The following is a 25,120-nucleotide window of genomic DNA, read 5'->3' on the forward strand; positions in this document are numbered from 1 at the left end:
AAAAATTGGGAGACTTAAATACTCTGAATTCCGACGGTAATCAAACGGAGGAAGTTTCAAAAGTGAGAACTTTTTCATCTGAGTCCGGTGGATTGTGAAATCCAAATTTTATCTGGACCATAACGGAACAATTAAACCGGCACAAACATCAGAAATGTACTCTGCAAGCCACTGGCACGGTGGATGGCGAAGGATGCATCTTCACCACTCGTTCTGGTGCCTTAAAACTCCCCACGCCTTTGCGGTAATATTAGGATTATTATGTAAATGTGAATGACTAGATGTAGATGTTTAGTTTCAAGTAAAGAATTCCGCTAACGAAACTGATATCATACATGAAAGACTGGTAGTTGCTAAAAACTTCTTTTATTCACACATTTCCTTTTCTCCAGTGTCAATTATCTTTATTTGGAAGATCTGATTTGGTACAATGAAAATACATCTACATAATTCCAGGTAGGCCACTACAGATATGTATGGCGAAGAGTTTGAGGGCACCGTCCATTCATAGGCAAATGTGGACTTACAAATAAATACGAGTATATACGTAAAAACACGAACGCTTACTAAAGTTCGCCCGCAACACTCATAACTTGGGTGAAAATGTCGGAGCCCATCGTCTTAATCCAGATTATAACTCAGGCCCTCCTATAATTCCCTATTTGAACAATATATAGGAACATAACTGCGTCAGTTTCGTTGCAAGTCGATCCAGTTCTCATTTGTATATTGTTTCGTTAGCTTACTTTAGCATTTGAATTCGATATATGTGGCCTTACTTACTTACTTATACAAAAGACGTAATATCTCCAAGCACTGCGTTTGTATTAATACTGCAGTGATTTCGTGGTATCAGCTATTTTTCAAATTAATCGAAGTCAAAAGACGATGTACTCGGAAGGCACAAAAAAACAGATAGTGACTCAGAAATATTAGATATACTGAAATGGGAGAGTTTGAAAAATAGAAGAAAAAGAAGTAGGTTAGGCACGATGTATAGAATTGTTAAAAAGGACGAAGCGTGGGAAGATTTAAGGAAAGAGATGGAAAAGCCTAACTTTAAGGGAAGAAACGACCATATTTTCAAAATAAAAATAAGAACGCAAATAACAAATAAGAAAAAATACTCTTTTTTAAATAAAACTATCATTGATTGGAACCAGCTGCCTGGAGGTTTGTTTGGGCCCTTTCCATCCAATTTTAGAAGTTTTAAGAATAAATGTAAAGCAACCACTCGGTGATAAACTTCATTGTAGTTATTTAAATATTGTTTGCATGTGATGTGGACGGCATTTTGTATGTGATGTGGAAGTTTGTTTGTATGTGATGTGGAATTGTCATTGTATGTAAGAATATTTTGTCTCTTATCTGTTTTTCTAGTGCGTGTATGTATGTTTTTATCGTTGTAAGAATTATCTTTGACCAAATGACCGGTGCCACCAGGAAAATCGCCTGATTACAATGTAATTCTAAAATAATAATAAAAATAGTATCCTGCAAGGAAATGATTATGTAATGGTCACTGTAGCAATTTTTTCAGTGTTTTAATCTACGAGTTTCTTTCACTACGCTTATACGAGGTCTGCTCAAAAAGTATCGCGACTTTAGGGTTTTTTCCAAAATTATTTATTTATTCATGAATTTTTATTTTGCCCCCTTTGAAGTAATCCTCATTAGGTATTATACACTAGTGCCAACGTTTTTTCTATTCCTCGAAGTACTTCAAAAAATTATTTTTTGTGGTCTTGTTCAGCTCCTCCTTCGATGCAGTCTTTATCTCATCAATCGTAGCGTAGCGTCTTCCTTTCACGGGCCTCTTCAGTTTCGGGAGCAAAAAAAGTCACTGGGGGCCAGATCTGGGGAATACGGTGGCTGCGGCATCATTAGTGTGTTGTTTTTGGCCAAACATTACACACGCAAAAGTAAAGATGTGTGAGCAGGGGCGTTGTCATGGCGCAAAAGCCAATTTTTGTTCTTTCAGTAATCCGGACGTTTGTGGCGGATTGTTGCGCGCAAATTGCGCATAACTTGCAGGAATAATATGCCTTATTTACAGTTCTGCCCTGTGGCAAGAACTCATGATGTACCGCGCCCCTGCAATCGAAGAAAACTGTGAGCAAAAATTTCAAATTCGACCGAACTTGGCGCGCTTTTTCGGTCTTGGCTCGTGTTGCAACATCCATTAGGATGATTGAGCTTTTGTTTCCACATCATAGCCATAAACCCATGATTTTAGCCAGTTATGACCCTCTGGAGCAAATTTGGTTCGTGGCGGACAGAGTCAAACACCCCATTAACAATGTATTCATAGCGTTTGCTGTTTTTGGGTAAAATTGAGCAATTTTTTTACGAATTTCGCGGCGACCCGTATCATACCCAAATCATTGGTAAGCATCGAATGGCACGAGCCAATCGATATGTTTAGGTCCTCAGTTACTCCTCACTGAGGAGTATTAAAGAGATGTCCCTATTAGCAAACTTCGAAAAGGCAAGACTATTCTCTGAAAGGCTCATGTTCTTACATTTGTTTATTCCTGTCTACATTACGCTGAATTTTACTTCTTACTTTCTATATTAACCAATCTGTATCACGAGATGGATATTAATTTAATCATATAAAAACCAACCTTAGGAATAATTACTACAGTTGGTTGGGTACTAAGGTGGATATCTACGCCTTCTTATAAGCAGTAGTAATTGTAGTGCCCGTCAAACCGTAGCAAGTGAGTTTAAATGGTTGCTTTGGGTCACCAGACCAATATCTACGTATATAAACTTAAACGTAGATAAAAACTTGTTTACTTGCATGTGTAATCACCCGTAAACCCATCCATTGCCGCTGACATATCACAGGCATTGCTGAGCACTAACGAAATAAGACTAATTTTTCAACCCACGAATATCTGCGTTTTTTAATTAGTTGATATATGTTAAGAAAGGCAGGTAGATTCTGATCTATTTACATTATTGCAACCATCACATAATGGCGAACATGATATCAATGTTCCCTGAGAACGGCATGCATTTCTGCGTCATCAATACACTGTTTTTCTCCTAGTGTTAGTCCTTCATTGCAACGAGATTGTTTTAAAAGTCTTGAATTTTATTTTCAAATTTCTATTATACCTAACACGGAAAAATTCTGTCTATTCTATCACCTTCATATGATAGTGTGTACTTAAGACTGTAAATAAGGAAAATTATCACATTATATACTTAGTATCTCGGTGCAATATCTTCAAAACGCTCTTCCTCCGCGAAGCGGGTAATTCTCAGGCAGTATCATTTTCGAACCAAAGTGCAACCTCCCATACCGCTCTATGTTTCGACCGGGCGAAGAAAGGGCTTTTTCGGGTCACACATCGGTGCTCAACGGAATCCTTTCCCTGGGATGACGCACGCGCAGAAAGTGATGAGCGGGGAAGACGCAACCGCCGGAGCCGCTGCGTGGGGTAAGTTGTAGGGAGGACCAGGGTGAGGGGAAGAGACCCGGGATTAATCGCCTCGGCACGGCGGAATCGTGCGTCGATTACGGCGGCTCCTTCGACGAACTGGGAAGAAGAACTTTCCCTTTCCCTCACCCCGAGGCCGAGCGTCGGATTCTTTTCGAAAAACAGGTGGTGGAGTTTCCTTCCCACCCTCTCCTTCCCCACAATCTCCAACCAACCCCTCGAGGGAAAGAGACCGAGTGGGAGAGGGAGGAGGAGGGGGGGAACGGAGGTGGTTGTGTGCGTGCGAGGAGGCGGCCGATGTAGAAAAGAGGCAGCAGCGGGCGTCGTGTTTCGCCATCGGATAAATGACCACGCTTATCGTTATGGGCGCCTCTCCCGCCGAAATAAAAAATAAGAGGTGAAAGAAAACAAAACAACTTCGGAATCCGTTCCACATTTTTGAGCGGCGACGAAAAAGTTAAATTATCAATCGACCCACTTGGAGAAACCAGTGGTTTCTAGAAAAAAGCCGGCCCTCTTGTCCCTTCCTCTCTCGACTTTCTAAAAAAAAATACATATAAATATTTAGATTGCCCAGAGCCGAATTTTTGGGAAATAATAATGTCGATAAAATTTATCACTACGTTCGGGGCCTGCAGAACTACCGGTGGCTTGAAAAATGAAAGACTCTGAGTTAGGCATTGATTCTCAGTACCAACAACTGCAGGAAGGGAATTAGGTATCATGATGGGAGGCGGTTCCGAATATGAGTACCTCCTGACCGTTAGAGAATTGAGATGACTCCATATCGGCACTTCGCTACCATAAACTATGGCAATATTTTCAGTTAGTAGTACTTTTTAATCATAGGACGATCACTAAAATTGCCAGCTATGACCGAATAATTATTAACCTTATTTTTGTAGCAATGGCACAAATCATTTTAAACACAAGGCAGGAATCGGTACCATTGCCCGGTGAACCCGGTGAATCAGCCAAAGGGATTATTTTTCAAAATTCATATGCAGCCTCTCCCTTGATTATCATCTCATTACTCCGTATATTCTTTAATAAATGCAGCCATTCCGATCCGAATTTTCCAACAAATATTTTTTCAACCTTCCGCATCATTCTTAATCAAAACTGAATTATACTTTCGAGAAAAATTTCAACCAAATAGTTACATACACCCTACATTTCCTTCTTTGTATTTCAGTGGTTTTCGTGAATACTTCAGGCTACTTAAACTGATTTCGGTTATCCTCTACATCAACGCTGTCTAACACCGACCAATTTGACCTCTAAGACTAATGTGTAAAGGTTACTACGCATTAATTTCTCTATTTTCTAAGCATCTGCACGGTATTTAACGATTCCCACATTCCAATGATAGTTACACTAGTCCATTCCAATTTATAATTCTTACTTCCCATTCCATAATGCTCTTATTCTCTTTCCAAGATATTTTGAAATTTTTACGACAGAAAATGATGGCGATTTGATGAGGAATATCGTAAACATACCTTGGTGTCGGAAAATCTCACGTCTCCGCGTCGATCGGAGTGACGCCGCCCGCAGAACGGTGGTGGTGGAGTTCTAAATAGTAAATTGGTAATTGCAAGTCATTATAACTGCGCTTTGGAATGCAAGATTCAGCATGAGTCATATAACAAGGACTTAATACTTTACTTATAAAATGATTGCAAAACTAATACAGAACGAAGTGCTTTATGGATCTGAGGGCTCATTTTTGATGAAAGTGGATGAACGTAGAGTGGAGGCTTTTGGGATATCTGAGTGAAGGTGAATGAAGTAAATACATTAGACGAAGCGAAAAAGGAACACCGAGAAAATATTGAGATGAAGAGTAGCATGTTTGAGGGCATAATTGAAAGGACAATAAGCGTGGTAGCTAAAAGGAGCAACATTTACATGGAAACGATGAAGAAATCTCATAAAAAAACTTCGATATATAGGTTCAAATACTTCACTTCGCATAAGAGGTGAACTGATAATTACGGTTTAAAAGAGGTACTTAGCTAAAATTAATTATTAGATGGAGTCATGTATACAAACTAGGCACTGAGACTCAAAATAAAAGCATTGACTCCTTAGCGTTGGAATTTCTTCAAACTTCTCATCGTTCCTGGGAAAAATATAACCTAAAAACTTCAGAAGGTAGAGTTATTTTTAGAATCTCATTTTCATGCACTCTCCTTCTGGTGTACGACTGAGTAAATAATACATATTTAACGGTATCTCCAAAGGGTACCGTTCCTATGCAAGAGAAATAACCTCAGTTGTGCAACATGGACCCGTCAAGCATTTGGGAATTCTATTGCAAGTTTTTTTATTTCAAATGATGCCAATATACATGTGGTGAATCATAAAAAAATTAAACCACCTCCTATGATTAACGTGGTGCCTTCTGAACAGATGCGAACCACGTATCAAATGAGGTATCAATGGAAGAGTAATTTTCTGCAAGAATTGAGGCTAAAAAAAACTGACTCTGAGAGTTTATTATACATTCCTTAACGGCGTTCAATTTATCCATCGGTCAGTGAGTAAATTTTCTATTTCGCTATAGTAATATTCCAGTGATTCTAGTAATTTTATCATGGAATCGTTCTGACTCTGTTCCTCAGCTCATTGGTCTCTGGGATTAGCAGGTCGTTTCAACGTCGCTCAAGCAGTCCTTCCTTCCTCGAACTAGTATCTACATCTTGCAATCGGTCTCCTTAAAATCGCGCAAACGATCATCCACACTGGAGACGTATTGGACAGCCATATGTTGCTTCCCAAGGTTTTCCGTGGCGGAGAAAAGAAGAGAAATAAGGCTGGGGGAAGGCGGGGGAGAATGATGTACCCTCCGTGGACTATCCGTGGAACTGCCCCCGAAGACGAGGAATTTCCACACGGGGCGCCAAAGCAAGGACTCCGCGGACGGAGTTCTCCTCCGTGATAAGTCATCGGTCACGGACTCACGAGAAAAAATAAAATACTAATAAGGACGCTCTCGGACATTCCTTCATCATGGCATCCTTCGAATTCTTTCCGAATCAGCTTGTTTGTGCACCGCGAACATGAAATCAAGAATGGAGGCATAATAAATCAGTTTGAAAGCTTACTCGATCGCATCTCATTTGTGAGGGATGTGGCCATAAAACTGCATACGTCGTGTCGGCACAAATTTTGCAATCGATTCGTTTAGCACGTATGGTGTGAAGGAAAAACAGGTCAGGAAACCTATGCCGACGAACACGAGGGAACTATCTACGGAAAATACACGACAAATACGGGATAAGAACACGGGGCCTCTCAATTTCCAGGCCAGCCCCTCTTACCCAATGAACTAATGTATCACGTATAAGATCCCGTGAAAAAACTTAAAAAGCGTACACGACAGTGCCTATGATTATGATAGACTCGGGCTTAACCTGCTCATTTTAAGACACTGTTTTAGGAGACGGTTTAGAAGGAATTACTGGACCATATTATTCGCTCTAGCCAGTAAAACATAGATTTTGATGATAATTTGAAGAACATGCAAGCAAAGTCTTTTATCATCTTTATCTGCTAATGTGATAAGTATTTATCATCTTATGAATAAATTTACCATAAGTCGCATTCAATCACATTCTGTTTTTTTAAATAACTCTCAGTTAGCTGCTCATTGTATCTATAGAAAAATATTTGACTTATTTTTCCGTCCAAAAGGAATAGAGAATGCAATGACATGAAGGGATATAAATTAGCCAAGAATACTTGATGACTGGTAAGCCTCATTTCTTCAGCTCCTCAAGGACCGTTATAAAGCTCCTTGGATGTTCACGAAATTGTCGTCCTTCTGTTATATTCCTGTAAATCGGTGCCCTTCCCCTATGCGCTCTCTCCAACGGAGGAGGCGAATCTTTCCCAGAGTCGCCCAGAATGTGATCACCCCTCCCTGGTTGATTATGTATTCATGTCGTGGCGAGAAAGTTGAACGTAAACAATCTCCAAATGACCCTCTTGAATTTCGTCTTGTTTTATTCACATTCTCCTTTCAAACAAGGGAGGGGGAGGCGTAGTGGAGAGAAAGCAATTCTCTGGAATTTCCAGGAAGAATCGACGCATTTCACTCCCTCTCTCTCTCTCTCTCTTTCTCCCTCCCAATAAAACTGTTTTGCACGTCCCGCTTAACCGCGTCGCGCATAAAGAAACACTCCGGTCTGTTTTGGACGATATTGGGAGTGAACGGGAAAGATAGCGGGGTGGAATTTTTGTGAACGTATGGGACGCAGAATTTTTAAGGGATCGTTCGAAATCTTGATTTATCAGACAGAAAGCTATCAGGTTGGTGCCTCAAGCTAAGTTATGTGGTGATGCTGAGTGAGGAACAGAGTCAAATATTCAATTGTTAAGAGTTGAATTTTTCAGGTAGAAAGAAGAGAAAATTAAATAAAAAATCAGTTCAAGAGCAGTATAAAGGACTTAGCAAAGAATCATTTGGAAATTAGAGTGGATACCATTATTAAACCATTTTAAATTGTTTTCTTGCATGTAAGTTTTACTCCATATGGATAAAATCCTCAATGCCTCATGCCTGAAATAATCTGATGGCTTTGTTTTCAGTTGTACGCTTAACTAACAGAGCGATTGAAAATACTATTATATTAAATATTAAAAACTGTGCTAATCACGTTGAAATTCAATCAGTTTTCATATCTTTAGTGAATCTGGTTACTAAATAATAAACACGCAAATGGAGGTATAGCATTTCTGAAATTTCAATCCACTGCATCGAATATGCCACCATGATATCAGAATTACACAAACAATATTTTGAACTTCAGGTTCTTCGAAATCATACGACCTTCATGTTACCAAGCTGAACTTCGTGATCCTCGATGATATCAAGAAAGATAGATTTTTAAAAGAGGACACGTGAGTTTACTTGCGAGATAGAGGCTTTTATTAAAGTGGTAAATCATATCGGCAGGTTCGACCACCGGGATAAAATAAGATAGAGATGACCACTGTCACAGACCGACTAAGTTAATTGTTCTTCCCTCTCACTGAACGCAATCATAATAAATCTAAACCAAGTACCCGAATATATCGACTTAAATACTAAATTATTATGATTTAGCCAAGTGTGGAAATGCTGGCGTGATCTGAGTGTACAAATTATTAATGACGGACAATATTGTCAGAAAAGTCAAATATGCAGGGTGGATCACGAAAATGATGCGTAACTTATTGAAAAATATAGGGTTTGTGACTTAATCCATTTTTTTACGAGAATATGTGATCTAAATACCTTTGTTGCGGAGATATGGTAACGCACACATTCCATCAAGTAATTACTTAATTAAAAATATTAACCGCCAATTAAAATGGCACTTATTTATTGTATTCAGCTGAATTTTCTTAGAAATTAAAAAAAATATTTTATGGAAAGAATTCTTTAACATTCACAACTTTTAAGGTTGACTTTCTCTGAGACATTTTATTGTAAAAAGAGCTACTTTTTGCCTCAAAAATCTTAATTAAAAATAAAAAAAAACCTCATTCCATTAAGAAATATTTTAAAAATTCAATGATACATCTATTAGTGGTCACATTATTCCGGGTATTTTATTTTTGATAAATATTTAACGTCTTTTGTGAAATCCTGTCAACCGATCATTCCAATTGAATGAAAACTATGGAGATATTTCATCAGTCAAAAGGAAATGAGACCCCAAACTCAGAGATGCAAGGGTTACTATGGAAAATCTTTTTTTAAATCACCATCTTATCTCAAACCTAATGTTGATAGCGCAAATTCTTCCTCAGGGGAAGCTAGTCCCAGTTCTGCTGTCAGTAAAGATTTTCCGAAGGAAGATCTGGCGAGATCAAATTGCTTTGGTGACACTGTGTGCTTTTAGAGGCTTGTCTCGGATTTCAACCAGGATCCTCCGGTCTACGTCAGAGTCACGCTTTACTCAATAGGCATTTAAATAAAAAATTAACTTTCTAAAGAATTTTTTCAACAAAAACATTGAGAAAATGTGTAAGGGTAGCGTGGAGAGTGTTGGAACTAGGAATGAAATTAAGCGTTGAGATGATGATTTCAGTTAAGTTTTCATGTGATATAACCGGAGCTAGGCAGCTATCGAGTGCTTTAGAGGAGCACTCTAAGAAGTATGGGATGAAGATTGACCGCAAGAAAACTGATACAATGAATCAGTAAGCAATAAAGCAAACTTACGCATCAACGTTCAGTGAACAAACCTTAATAGGTAGAGAATTTCGTATCTTTTGACAGTAATATTTTTTAAAAATTGACCACAGTAGTGGGAAAATTATGGGTTTAAATTCATATGCAAATAAACAATAATTATTAAGCACAAAAGATTTATGACAATTTTCTCCTATGGCGATAGATTATCCCCCAGAACAGCGAGCTTATAATATTTTGGCTCTCACTTATTCTCTCTCCCATGTTGCTTCCTTTTGCATTCTGCAATATCACATCAGAAATGAGAGTACCTAAGATTGCCTATTGTATAAGGGCATCCCCAGAGAAATTTGGTCTGAGGTTAAATTCACGAGGGATTTTCAATGCTACCGTAGGCAACCCTCGTCGACTTACGAAGCACATGTGTGCGTAAGAAAACGGAAAACATCGCAGAACGAACGAAAACGGGGAAAAATTCCAAGGAAAATCGATAGAATTCCGTTTTATTAAACTTAATACCCTCATCAGCTATGCGATGACAGGTACGCTTGTAGATTTACTTGTATTTTACGAGTTCTGCGTTATGATGTTCTGTAGATATTTGATTTCTCATGGGTCTTTAATATGGAGGCAGATCAAGCGTAAATTACGTAAATGTTCACGTATTAAACGGAAACGATTTCAAAAGAAATTTCGGTTGAATACTTGTAATGTAGGGAAGACGGATCGGTGGTATAAAGTGAAACGACCCACGGTGAAGAGAAAACGTTAATTAAGGAATTAGGCAACTTTCTGAGAAAATTTGTAAGATTTTTGAAAAATTGAAACGAAAATAGAGTAAGAGTGAAGGGTATGCCGCAGATATTACGCTGGGAACATTTTCAATCACAGAGAAAGCAGGTTAGTCTTGAAATTTTGAAAAGGTAGAGGACAACTTATTTTTCTTACGCCTCAGAGGCAATTACCATGCCATCAAATTGTATTGGTAGATTTGGCCTCAGATACTATAATATGAGAGACAGATATCGTCACAGAGAGATTCAAGCAATGTTTCTTCAATCGTACTATACGCAATCATAACAAAATTGAACCCAAACACCCGAATATTAATTTAAGGACCTACATTTATTGATTCAGCCCATTATTTCATAGCGTATAGTGGTCTATAAATGTGTATATGTAGGAGTATTTTGCATATTACCTAATGTATATTCAAATACATGGACTGGAATGTTGTCTTTTTTAGCTGGTTCCTTACCATCGCCCGCCACGCACCACCCCTCTGATTTCTGCGACAGTAGTGCCGCTGCATATCGAGCGTTTTAATAATTCGATTCCGAAGAAAAATCGGAAAAGGAATTTTATTTTGATTTACTTAATTAGAAGTCTTTTCAAATGTACAAGGGCTTAAAGACAGTAGAATAATAATTGCGCTGCTAATTAATGAAAAATTTAAAAAGAGGAGGCTGTTGACGACAAGTAAAGATGTAAGGAAAAGACTATTGAAAATCTTGAAACGGAGCATATAATTTTTCAAAATGAGAATTGTCATAGATTGGAAACTTATGAGATGTGAATGTTCAGAAAATTGGAGACATTTAGATGAAAAGAAAAACGAATGATAAATTTTTAGGCATGCCGGGGAAAGAAAGAAGTTTATGTGGAGAAATTTAAAGGAAAGTTGGTGCAGGAGATACGTGAGTTCCTTTCTTTGCATCTACAGAAATTAAAAAAAAAAATGTACTAAGAGGATAACTTAAAAGCAATCCCATTTATGGGATGGCTTTTCAGTTATCACTCAGGATTTTTCAAATTAGTACCAACATTTGCACATACTGAACTAATATACAGCCATAATGCATACATAACATATTAGGATGAAAAATAACATACGTACGTATGTCCCCAATAGTTATGTATTTGGGGTACATGGTTAAAATATATCACCATGATAACTAATTTACATTATTCATATCTTCGTTGTTTCTTCCTCCATTAATCTCTTACTCTCTCCCTTCCTATCCCCCGTTCTACTTTCTATCATGGCCTAATACCTCTCAACCTTTCCACATTTTCCCCACCCACTTTCTTCGCATTCTTCGTTTTCACTCCAGCAACTTACTTTCTTTACTTAACATTTTAAAGTATGCTCATCCTTAAAGACTACGTTTCAAATCCATAAATAAATCATACATTATATTATCATAATACGAAAAATTTGAGCTTGAATTTTTCCAGCTGCCTAATTTAATTACGCCTGCTTTAATTCTGAACTTAGTTCTCCTCCTCCTGGAGTACTTCGTTGAAAATGAAATGATAACTACAACAATTGCATATTCCAATTATTAGAATCACATTCAAAGGTGTGGGTTTGTTTACAAATAAAACTATACTTCATACTTAATTTAACTGACAAAATAAATGCTATCGCCTAAAACAATATCTCGACTTATTCCAATCTTAGAGTTTATATACTGTCTATGGACAATATTCCCTGAATGCGTCTTCCTTAAGGAATTCATTGAAGAAGCATTGTGTCATTCAAAGTCTATCTACAGCGCTCAAAATTCTCGCCCACACGTATTAAATACTATTTATAGCTGCATTTATACTTCTATGAAATACTTCTTTTTCAAGTTATGATAAATGTAAAACATGTGATTTTTGATCAGGGATAAAACTTAACAAAATATATCATAGGTAATAGGACCAACAATTTTTTAAGCAGAAACATATTCCTTAGCCAGAAGATAGGCACGATTAATGGAAACAACATACTTAACAACAGATTTTCTATTTAAACACTCTCTCTGTATCTTAAATTCTTGCTAGAAATTCTTGGTGGTAAATTTTCCACGCGAGGGTTAAATTATGTCCCCGTAGTTCTCACAATCCGCAGCTAAATCAACTCTTTTTTTCCGAGGTGTGGATAAATATTGCCTAAAGAAGACTTCTGGCCACACTCTCTCCTCATAAATCTGCGAAATAACCCCTACACTCCTCCCTCTATTCTTTTATAAACCCTTGAATAATTCTTTGGGATTATTAAGTAATAAAACTTCACCTCACCCTTCTTCAACATCCTGAGCCCTAACTATCCACTCTGTTTGTATCCAAGGCTTGCAGGCCTTACACCCCTGCCGTAAAGTTCTTCCACGTATGCCTCTAGCCTCCCCTAAATCCACTCTGGCTCGATCTATAAAATGCCCGTTTTACTTGTGATTCCTCTCCTTTTTTCCGTTCTTTATCGCAGCATCGCTTTGGCTAACTCTTTGGTGTATCTTCCGCTTTCACCGAAATTTCACTCAATATCATTACACATCAGGTTCTTTCATGTTCCCTTCGACATTTTAATCGAAGGATTGCATAAAATCCCCTTTCTGCAGTGAATATATTTGGTACTTTTTATGTTTGTAATTGAGTGTTCTTCAAATTGAAGAAATGCGATACCTTTGAAATAATTCTGCATATAAATTAAAGTTTAATCAAGAGCTTTAAAGAAAGTTAACTTTTAAACATTAAGTACCAACACTGAATTGCGATACTGAATAAATATTCCTGTTCTTAAAACGGAGCACGTAGCGGCGTGATTCTGACGCGGGTTTCCCGGTCCCTAGCTGGCACTAATTCTGGCCCGCCACAGACACGCAAATGAGTCCCCTGGGTTTCTTTGTCACCGCGGCTGGTTTTGTAAAAACCCCTCTGAACTATCTGGTAACGCGTGCCCAGTGACTCTCACTTTCTTCACGCCTCTCCGGTTGACCCTAACATGTCACCTGTCATGTCCAACATGGCGTGCACAGAATGGAGATGGCTTCTTAGAAGAGGGAATGTTCGGGAAATATTGTGGGCGGGGAGGCGGAGCAGAATGAAGTCGAAGGTGACCTCGGGGTCACCACGAACATTTGAACCATCCGCCCGCCCGTGGAGTAGACCGCGACGCTTTTAAAAGTAAGTGTCGTCCCTGGTCGATCACTCGAGTCGCAAGAGACGAGTGCTGTGACTCGGCGACCACGTTCGCCCAGGGCACCTCTCTTCGCTTTCGCGGATGTCAATGACGTCCCTCTCCGACGGTGTCGTCTCGCGTGGGGTCACTAAGGAGATAACGGGAACACGCACGGGCCTTTTTCGAGACTGATGAAGCAGATCAGCACGAATTTATAGTTTTAACATTTCAATATTAATGCCTCCGCTTCGGATCATTGCAGTTGAACTGGTTTGAGTTAATTCTTAATTCTTCAAAACTATCTTGCACTATCGTTCCACACCAATAAAAACGTTTTGCTGGCGATGGGTCTTGAACTTATCATTCACTGTGGATGCCTCCCCGCAGGGATTCATGTCATATTCATTATAAGTATATTATATCTCTGCCAAGTGTTTTAAACATGCATTAAAAATTCCGTTTCTTAGAGTGAAAATGGTTCAATTTTTATGAAAGTTGTAGCCATTAATAAGGTAGGCATTACAAAGGCGGACAGTGGGAGCAATCCGTATTAAGTGGGGAACTAACCAATTCAGTTACATTTTCGAATGATTAAGCATTAGTTAGCCAATAATCAAATTGGTCACAATCAATTCTATGCGAATTGAAAAGCCGGTAAGGGAAAGAATGGATGTAATCAAAATAAAGTTAATGTTGTTTTCGAGAATTATTCTGGATGTTAAAATTTCGGGCCATAGGCCAAAATATGTGGGTTAGTACCCAAAACGTTTTCTAGAGATGTTTAGTACCAGGATATTATAAGTGACAGGGACATAAAAAGAAGAATTGTGTTGAGCGAAGAAGCCTTCACAAGGAGAAGGGATTTTGATGCTGTAATGTTGGCTAAGGGTGTTAGGAAAAAATTCATGAAAAACATGGAACATGGCTTGAAAAAAACATGGAAATTGGCTTTTCTAAGGCACAAAAACTTGGTCATTGAGTCAAGCGGATAAGCACGAATTGAGAACTTTTGAAATATGCCTTTGAATAAGTATGGAAAAAGTTAAATGGACGGAAGGAAAAACAAACAAAAAAGTACCAGGCCCTGGTGATGGATGGGAAAGCTTTTTAAGAGAAATTCAACGAAGTGAGGAATATTGAATGCAGACCAAATTGGGCAGGGCTTGGAATGTTGATGACTCTTATTTGGTGGAAAGAATGTGAGTCAGGCGTTGTAGTTAGGCGTTAAAACAATATGCATGCCGGGCGTATTGAAGGTTGGTGGAAAGTACGAGTAAGCGGGATTGATGAAGAATTAATTTAATTGCCGGGTGTCACAATGTGTGGTGATAGGTAAGGCTAAGATTTACGAGTATAGCGGTAATTAGTCAGTGTATTGGTCAAAAACCTACCTTAAATGGTGGAAAACTTATGATTAAAACTGTTAAAAATGGATTTCGATGCATTTAATAGCCCTTAAAGTGCCTAAAAATTTCATGAATAAATCTTTGCAGGCTACAGGTATAGAACCTTTTAAGGAAACTCAAAAACTACTTCAGCTGTTATAACCTCTCAAAATAAGATAGTGTGTTTACAGTTTACATAGTTTTACAGTTACAGATTCTTTATTTATGCAAATTGGCTTCGGATGCTAGAATGGGGTCACACTGAGGAAAGCTGTGTCAACAATTCTTCATCAGTCATCAGAAATAAAAATTTTTCAATTTGAAATTTAATTGAGCTAAGGCTTTTTAGGCAAATGTAGTAAAAAGTAAAAGAAAGTCTATCTTACGTTAATTTTGATGGTGAGTTTGGCATATAATTAGATTATGTCATTTTTCATCATTCTGAATTTTAAAATAAAGTTTCGTAATTTGTTTCACCAAAATTAGCGAAATATTTTTTTTAATTTGTCATCGTCTTACTCAGAATGATTTCCTGTAATTAATAATGCCTGAATATAGCTCCTTAATTACTTCAATTAGTATGAGTATCCCAAAAGATGTATGATTTGATAATTCCTTGTGAAATTTCATATTAATGTTTTTGGGAGTTTGGTAAAAGTAAAGCAGTTTGAGAAAATGGCTGCCTATAATTAATAAAGCCACGGTTAATTTTGTGAAATCGTCCAAAATTATAGACAAATATACTTCTTGGGGGGAGAGGGGATTTCTTTTCATTAAATTTCCTACTCCTTTCACTATCCATATCCCATTCCCACTCCCCCGACCTAACCGACCAGGGAAGAATATGCATATGAGAGCTCACCTATATTGTTGTACCCTGGATGTTGCAGTAAACATTGAAAACCAGTCGTACTGCAATAAAAAATGTTCAATATTCCAGAGAAATGTTTTTATAAATTGACCGATGATATATATTTTGCGAGATGGCTGAAAAATTGGGTGATTAAGATTTTACATCATGAAATGCAATTTCACTCCTCCATAATAACCAAAATTAGCCTTTTGAGCACACTCTTTGTTCTGAAAAACAACCAGGGTTGACTTTTATTTGGGGATAAATAAATTCCCTACTGAGAAACATGGCAATCGGGCATCTAATAGATTGATTTAGACTGTCCAATTGCTATTAAAGACCAAAGTTTGTTTGAATTTATTCCTTGTGACTGGTATGTTCGTGAATTTGCTATGTGATGAAGGATCTTTCACCTTTATAGTCTATGACGTCCATTCTTCGATGGCGACGCTCTCGCGGTGTAAGTTAATGGGACATAACGCAAAACACTATGAGGCTTAGTAACGCATTCCGCGGTATCAGAGCCATTTCAGCTGAATAAATGTAATCACTAATCTATAATGCAGTAAAAAAAAAGAAATTCTCGGATAAAGGTGGACATTTGCAAAATATATTTGCCGCGGCCACTAGGTCACTACTGCTAGAGATTCAAGGAAATTATCTATCCCACTCCATGGAACTACGACTCTTTATTTCAGTCTGAATCATTCAAAGTATTCGAGGGACGGAAAAGGAATGCAGATGCATGTGCAAGTGAAATGAGAAGAACTACAAAATATAGCTGGAATATAGTGAGGGTAAGAGAACGCATTGTAAAGGGATGACCTCCGTCACAGTCGGAACCCTGCTTCCTCACCGAACCCTAAACTTCCTTACTACCCTCTCGCCAGTCCTGCTATCCCACCGCGCCTCTTTCCCGCGCCCTTAATATTTAATCCAAGAGAGAAGACCTTTAGGGAGGTAGGGGCGGGGTTAGAGACGTGAGAGGAAAGGGATAGAGGGTCTGTGAGTCGGGCAGGGTTGTCTTATCCCCTAAGACCCTTGGGGATGGCATCCAAAATGGCCTGAGGAATAGTTGATGGGAAGTTCTAAAAGGAGCATGCAGAATACACTCACGGAGGGTTTAGGGAATGTAAACAATCCTTTCAATTATCAAGACACGTGTATTCTATCACAAATATTAGCTGAAAGGACGACTCTAGTTGACACTACCAGCTCAGAGGTAAGGGGGTCCTTCAGCTTGAGGCACCCAAGTGCATGCAAAAGCAGACCCAAATCGTGCCACATATCTTTATCTTCATATTTTCAGACCGCAGTTTGGTTTGCCGTTGCTTATCCTTTCCAGCGTTCTTTCACCAACTGGCTCCTAAGGGTGGCACTCTTGCTTAGCGTTCTAATGTTGAGAATTTGTTTTGGGAATATTTATGCATGGATTTCGCGTGTTGTGTTGTGAAAAATGTTTTATCTAGGCATGTTAAATGTTAGTTTAGGTAGACACTACGCACGCCTTAGTGGTTTTTGTTGGTCAGTTGTGCATGTTAAACTGTCTCACGGGGGAGATAAAAAGGTGTGTGTTTATCAGCACTGGTGGGGTTGGTTGAAGGAAAAGGAACAAATGGTCAAATACGTCGAAGATGAATGAACTGTAACTTTCACAAGAGGAATTTTATTGGAGGGCTGAATAATTTCTCCCTGTTAACCAATCATGGTGACTGGTCAAGTATCCATAAGGTCTTAAAGAGGGGATTTTAATTTGATTTTAATTAAGAGTGGAAACTGCGGGATTTCAATGGGAAACGAACGAGAATGGGAGGAATACTGAGCTCTTAATGGAATTCTTATTTCTGTAAAACCATCTGGCGATTTTCGGGGAACGGAGGGTGAGGTTTTGTTGGGCCTATAAATTGGGCGAGTTGAGAGGAAGGTGTAAGGAAAGAAGACGAAGTTGAACTGATGTAAGTAACAGTAGGATAGATGATTGAGAGTATAGGAGTTATTTCAAGTGTTCATGTGATGGAGTGCTAATATAACATACCTGTAAGAGAGGATTAAGATCTCTCCATACTCCTTTGAATTAACTTGTTAAAATGCTTATTTAAATGAAATAAGGACAATTTGCACTATTTCACTATTTGACTATTTCATTATGATGAACTTCCACGACCTCAAGCCTGAATCTGTTGAACTTATGCTTATTTAAAGCTTAATTTTTACCTTATCACTTAAGTTGACACTTAGAAATTTTACGCACGGGAATAGGATATTTGTTGATCGGGGGACGCCTTCAGCTCGTGGTTTTCATTTAGCTTGGAAAAACGTGACGTTTTGACATCTTTTACTATTAGCTTTTAAATTCATAAGCATACCAATCCGGGGTAAATATATAGTTTATTATGTGTACTTTTTGTTTGAAGAACCGATCAAATTTTTATCGTGATGCATAAATGATTTTGTGAGACCAAAAGAAAAATTTGATGCTAAATGTTAAATGTGCTTGAGTTTGAGAAATGTTTTGACGCGTTGAATGCCTCTGGATTCCTCATGTACTTGTAACGGTGAAAGGTGTTCCTAAATGCAAACAGAGTCTGAAATTGAAAACATGGTTGTGAATAAAATAAAGATATTTATTACTTCACTCAATTATTGTACCATTGCAATGTCAGTGTGTGTTAGAATAATGTGTTGGGTATACTTGTGTGCATGTGTTCGAGTTTTTTTGTTTATTTTCTGATGTATATATTTGATTGCATGAATGTGCTGATAGTTTTGCATGCATGGTTAATGCCCCATCACTTATGGTGCTTACGAGTACTACCTTTCTGAAGGTTATTGGGGTGTTGCGTAGATGTAGTGTTCTCAACGTCCAAAGGTTATATAAAAGATATTGCATGTCGTCAAACATTCAAATCCATCCATTCAAATAAATGAACATTTTAGATGAGATAATCCTTGGTTTCATTCTGATCTAGTTAACCAGGTATGCAAGGGGACGAACGTTTCCTTTCATTTTATAATCCGGGTGGTCTGACCTGATGATACATGGTGGAATTTTTAACGATTCTCCTACGAAAGACCGAAGCGAAATCGAGTTCCTGGTACCTTTCCAAAATTCTTGGCCCGAACAGCCATCTTCGTGACTGGAGAGACTCCCATCCCTGTTATCTGACGGTGCCGTAACACTTTCACCCTCCTGGAAACAATTTTTCCACCGAAAACTTCCCGTCGGTGCGGGGAGACGACCTCAATCGTCCCCGAGGGAAGAATTCGAACCCGACTCACCCTGGATGGAAGAAGCAATAGACTAGAGTGCAGAAGGTAAGTAAATGAAGGGCGGGAAGAAAGGTGAGCGGGGAGGGCTCTGGGGTGAGAGGGGAAGGAGTGCATTCCGCAGTCCTCCAAAGGGGTGTGTCGGAGGAGATGGGGATGGGGGAGACGAATGAAAAGTGAATGGCGGGGTGTTTCTCCCTCTGAGAGGAGGATGCGGGAGTTAAAGGGTGGGGATGCAAGGGGGTGATGAGCGGGGAAAGTTGAAGTGAGGGGAGGGAGACGGACCCCTTTGGAAGGGAATTAGTTTGCGGGACGACCGGGCCCACAAGGAAATACGAGAGCCGAGTTGCCGAGGGAGTTTTTAAGGGCCATGTAACTTGTGTGAATGTTTATATGCATGTAAGCACATTATTATAGGTAATCTATCGGTTAAGGTAGGTTTTGGATGGACACAACTTCCAATAAATATTTTATTTCTCCAAAAAAACACAACCCAACATTGTAATCGACAACAAGGTCCTTCATCTACGTACAATTCCTTCCTCCCTTCATTCCGTCTAAATCACTATCCTGTTCCTGCCCCTTCCTCGTTTGCCCAACATAAGCATCATCTTCCCGCTATCACAGTCTTCAACATCCCGCTACCGATTATGCTTTTCATCCATTTTTCCTGTGTCCTCGGAATTTCTACGAGCAAATTTGACTATCCTCCCACACCATTATTAATACCTCCTCATTTGTTTTACTTAATGTCGAATTCACTTTCTCCACCGTTCTTCACATCCACATTTCAAAAGCCTCCAATATACACCTATTCTCCTGCTTCAATGACCATGTTTCCGCACCGTTCATAAGTACGCCCCATATCAAAAATTTAACGAGACTTTTCTTAATATCCTTACTCAAATCCCTACCATCAATTCCTTCCTCCATGTGGAAGATTTGCCTTTCGCAATACTTCTCCTTATGTCCCTATGACTTTGACCATTTTGGCCCAAATCACTTCCGATATACGTAATTTGTGACACCTGCTCTAGTTTTTGCCCTATATTTTAATATTAAACTTACCCTTTCTCTTTCTGGAAAACTGCAAAACCTTTGTTTTATTTACATAAATTCTCATCTCACATGTATCGCACGGATTTCCGATGTACTCAGTAGCTCAAGTGGTTAGAGCATCGGCCCGGAAAGTCGAAAGATCCGGTGTCCATATCCGGGTCCAGGAAATATTTTTACGCTTGTGATCTGCTCGATTCCGTCTTCCCCACCTCTCCAGTGTTCATCTCATCTTTTATATGTGTTCCTATCCTTTTTCCTTATATCTCTTTCCATCTGGATGAATATATACACAAATATATACACATGTATACAAATACACATATATATATATTATATTACACATTATATTGTGTATATATATAATACATAATATATATATATATATATATATATATATATATATATATATATATATATATATATATATATACACCCACACACATGCGACACAACTGACCCATTACACTAAACTTCCTAATCAATCCCCGCGATATAATTCACCAACTGAGCAGCAAGATCTGCCCCTCCTACTTTGGACCAACCTAACCACCACCACAGTCCTTAATGTCCGCATAAATATGAATGCTCCTCCGTAACACTTCTTCCGCATCGGCATCTCCACCAGTTCTCAAACATGCCTCCCTCCATATACTTCCTACAGCTAATGACTGTTTTATCGTTTCAAATACCTCTCCCATTCCCCCTTCAGACACCGTATAAGCTCACAACCCTTGAAGTGTGCATTTGGCTCCTAGTTGTCTTCTCGCTCCCGGGCCTGAATCTTGCTTACTAGGGGTTACCTCACCTCTTACCATTGACCCCCACTCCTGCTGCTTGCCCTCAAAATCTCTTATCTTCTCTAATTCTGCTCTCCCCTCCTGCCCATTACCTTTGTTCCTTTGGACGTTTAGTTGTGCCGACGAAATGTTAAAAAAGAAAATCATGACCTTTTCTGTATTTTAAGCGTTTAATGCCATATTCATGGACAATATTTTCAAGGCCATGAAACCTCGCCGCATTGTATCGCTCTCATACTTGGGAAAATATACACTTATTTCTACTCTTCTTAAATGTATGTAATTATTAAAAAGCATGTAATATGTTCCCCCGTGTATGAATGAATTGAAATAATCTCATCTATATGAAAATCAGAAATACATTAAGTTCCATAGAGAAGAAAAGCATTCAACTGCATTGGGACTGAAACCCGGATCTCAGTACTGCTCTAGAATTTCTTTAGTCTACTTATGCTTTGGAGACGTTCTCTTCCAAAGTACGAACGCGCATATTCGAGTCTTCGTTTTACTTTTGCGAACCAACACCTACTTGGTGGTGAGGTTCAATTGTTTCTATCTCAAACGCTGTACACTGCCTTTGCATTTCTTTCGCAAAATCACTTTACTTCATAAAAAGAGACGTTTCAGGCGTGATATGGTGGAATATCATGATTAATTAAAAATAGCAATTTTCCACAAAAATACTCTGTGGAAATATTTTTGTGGAAAATTGCTATTTTTAATTAATCACTTTACTTCAATTTTACTTTTGTTGAATGGCTTGAGAACGCACTTACAGCGTGATTCAGAATAGTACCCCTTGTTTTAAAATACCACTGTAGAGCGCGTAGATAAACAAGCGGGGTAGGAGTAGTGAGTTTAGCAAGGAAAAACAATTCCATTTGTAGTAGTTACCATGCATTGGCCTGGCGAGTATCGAGGCTTTGTCGTAGAATCGTTCTTTAAGATCAATGATAGTGTGGTGGCGATGCAGAGGGCGCCCTGGTCTAGCGATGAAGCGCATTTTCACATCTCCGACTCAGAAAATTAGGAAAATTTTCGTTATTTGGCGACTCAAATTCCTCGCGAACTTCACCCAAGGCCTCCTCACAGCCCCAAAGTGACAGTTCGATGCGTTGTTCCTTCCATAGGCATTCTTGGGACTTACTTTTTTGAATCTCGAGATGAAAACTTTTTGTCCATTCTGACTCACCCAGTACATTAGTAGTAGTCCAGCGGTTTAGGGTAAGTTTATAGTGTACCCCATTACTGCACATTACTGTAAGCCCTCACCCAAAATAATATGACTAATATAATTCCTTTAACTCCAACACTTAATTTAAAATAACTCGTACTTGAAATTTATAAGACTGACGTATGATGAATTTTACCTGGAGAAATGGCTCCTGTAGGTCGTCTTCTCTTCGAGTGCATACTACAAATTAAAGAAACGGTCAAGTTAGGAGTGAAGCCTTACAGTGAATAAAAAGAGTAATGGGTTATAATGGGCGACAAATCTAATTACTCGCTTTCCGCATTTCAACTTGTCCTCCTAAAAGAATGTTCAAAGTACGAGAGTTAGTAGCCACGAATAATAGACAAAGCCTTGTCAAACATCGTTCAAATTTCCCTAAAACTCTCATGAAAATGGCTTTTTGACTCGCGGGGAAATGGAATGAGAGTCCTGTTAGGTAATGCACGAGAGACTTCATTACTTCTAGTTACTTGCGCGACTCTAGTTTCAGGCATAATATGGTGGAATTTGGACATAATGATGACCAAATGGTTTAAATTTTCCTCTATATATTGATTTATTACACGACCTGTTTCGATGGACTACAGCCTATCTAGGTAGAAACCATCTTCAGGTTACCTGAAGATGATGTAGTGCATCGAAATCGGTCATGTAATAAGCCATTATTCAGTGGAAGAGTGTTGCTATTGGCTCATTATTACTGTAACTAGATGGTTTATCAGAAATGTTGATAAATTATATATTATACTATCTACCACACAAAATTGTATGCAACTCTAAATTATTAGCAAGTTTAGCTTGAAGAATGATTCTAAAAAAAGTTACGTCATAATGCGACCTGTAAAAAGGAACACAATGGTCGATAAAGTCGCAAAAATGTCCACAGGACATAAAATAAAGGCCTTGCCAAAGTGTTCGTGCATCTCCAAGGAAGAGGGTTCTCCTTTCTCTTATAAAAAAGTAAAAAAGGGTAAATATATCAATTAACTTTCACAATTCATTGCAAACGATTTTCTTCAAGTTTTACCGAGGACAAACACAGAACGATGTAAACCGTACCCGAGTTGGCTCGGGGAAGTTTTTTAATTCTGTGCGGGAATTCAGCGCTTTCGAAACGGCCTTAAGAACTTATTCCTCATCCTTTAGACCTCTTAACCTAGCCTATAAATGGGAAAAACTGGCTTTACATAGTAAACTTTAGCAATTTCGAATTAATTATTATTATTGATATTAATGCTGTTATATTACAACCTCTGATAGCAAACGAGAGCTGCATCTTGAATTGATCAGATAGTGACAAAAAGAGACCAAGAAATGAAAATATCCATGGGAATTCAGATTCCAAAACATTTTTAATGGGATGAGGGATAGACTTGCCGTTGCAAAAGGAAAGTTTTTAATCAATGCAATTTTTCTCTCATTATCTTCGTACGGACCTTTATCCGACATCGTGCGAAAGAATAATATTCCTATACGACTTAATTCAGATGTTCTCCCAGACTGGAGCTTGGCCCGTGAGTGAGTCGGCCTTAAAGGAATATCGATTCGAGTGCAGGGGACGGAGCAGGCGGAAGGACCGCAGGCTACCTCGCTCGGTGTCCCAACATGCCAACGCTTCGATCTCAAAGGCTCAACAGGGGCAATGGAGCAGAAGGAAAATGCACGAAGGAGCCCCAACCACGGGCATCAAGGCCACGAAGCGCAATAGACGGAGCCTGTCTGATAGCTGGCTCAATTACGTCGTCTGACACGCAAGGAGGGCTTCACTGAAACTGCGCTATCGACGATTGATGGTTCACCAAGAGGCTTGAGTGAGTGGAGGATTCTTCGTGCATACACATCCTATAGCCATTTACCCTGCAAATCGTACACTACAATTTTTTACTTCGTATTTTATCTACCGTGTAATAGTTACCCTAATGAGAGATAGGCAAAAAATAAGTGTGTTAGGCTGATTTTGTTATGCCAATGGAATGAATGAGGACCAATTCACCAAACTTGCACATCTACATCTACATGGTTGCCTGAGTTGCTCCCACTAGGGTTTGTGACAGAGGCTAGTTCAACACCAGATGTAGGAAATAACAAAATATTGTTTAAAACTATTATTTACCAGAAAATAAGAAAAAATTAAAGTAAACTAGAGAATGTTAATTACAGTTACATGCACAACGGCATGTAGTTGAATTACATGTCCCTACGCATGTTAGACGAGTTACGAGTAATAATAAGTGAAATATAAGTCAGATAAAAAGTAAATGCATACGCACTGGGCTTCTAAGAACGAAAAAGGAAAAATAACGTTTCCCCTAGTGCAGTCGCTGGGTATTTGATCCTTTCACCGTTCCTGAGAAAAATGGCATTTTAATCTTTTGGTTCAACACTTGAGCTCCCTAATCTTAGCATCATGATCTCTCCTAGAAAAGTAAGATTGAACTAATAATACAGTTTCAACATAATCTCTAAAGAAGCACCTTTCCAATTTATGCAAGAGAGCTAACAGTCTTTGCTCTTTGAGTGATTCCCGACCTCGTTCGTCTTATAACCTAGATACGCCATTCAGTTTACGGTAACCATGTTTTACTAATCTAAAGCTCCTTTGATCTGAACAACGATTTGAATCGGCATGATGATCCTATATAATAGCAGTGTGTTCTAAATGAGTTCCATATATAGGTCAATGGGAGAAGAGAGATGTTTTTCGAGGATATGATGTATTGCGTAAGCCGGTGGTGGAAGGGACCTCGGGAGGAAGTGTATTAAAAGTCCCCAAAACAAATGAGATCTCATGAGCCATGGCAGATACGATAATTTAAAAGTATATTTGTGTCTGACAGTATGAAGAAAAATTGAAGAGTGAATTTTGTCCTGTCCACTCGTTTACTAGGACATAAAAATCACTCCAAGGCCAAGGGGTGATGAATCATGAGGAACGCATTT

The sequence above is a fragment of the Hetaerina americana genome, unplaced genomic scaffold (assembly GCF_022747635.1).
Source record: "Hetaerina americana unplaced genomic scaffold, ioHetAmer1.1.p SCAF_69, whole genome shotgun sequence".
NCBI classification, from domain to species: domain Eukaryota; kingdom Metazoa; phylum Arthropoda; class Insecta; order Odonata; family Calopterygidae; genus Hetaerina; species Hetaerina americana.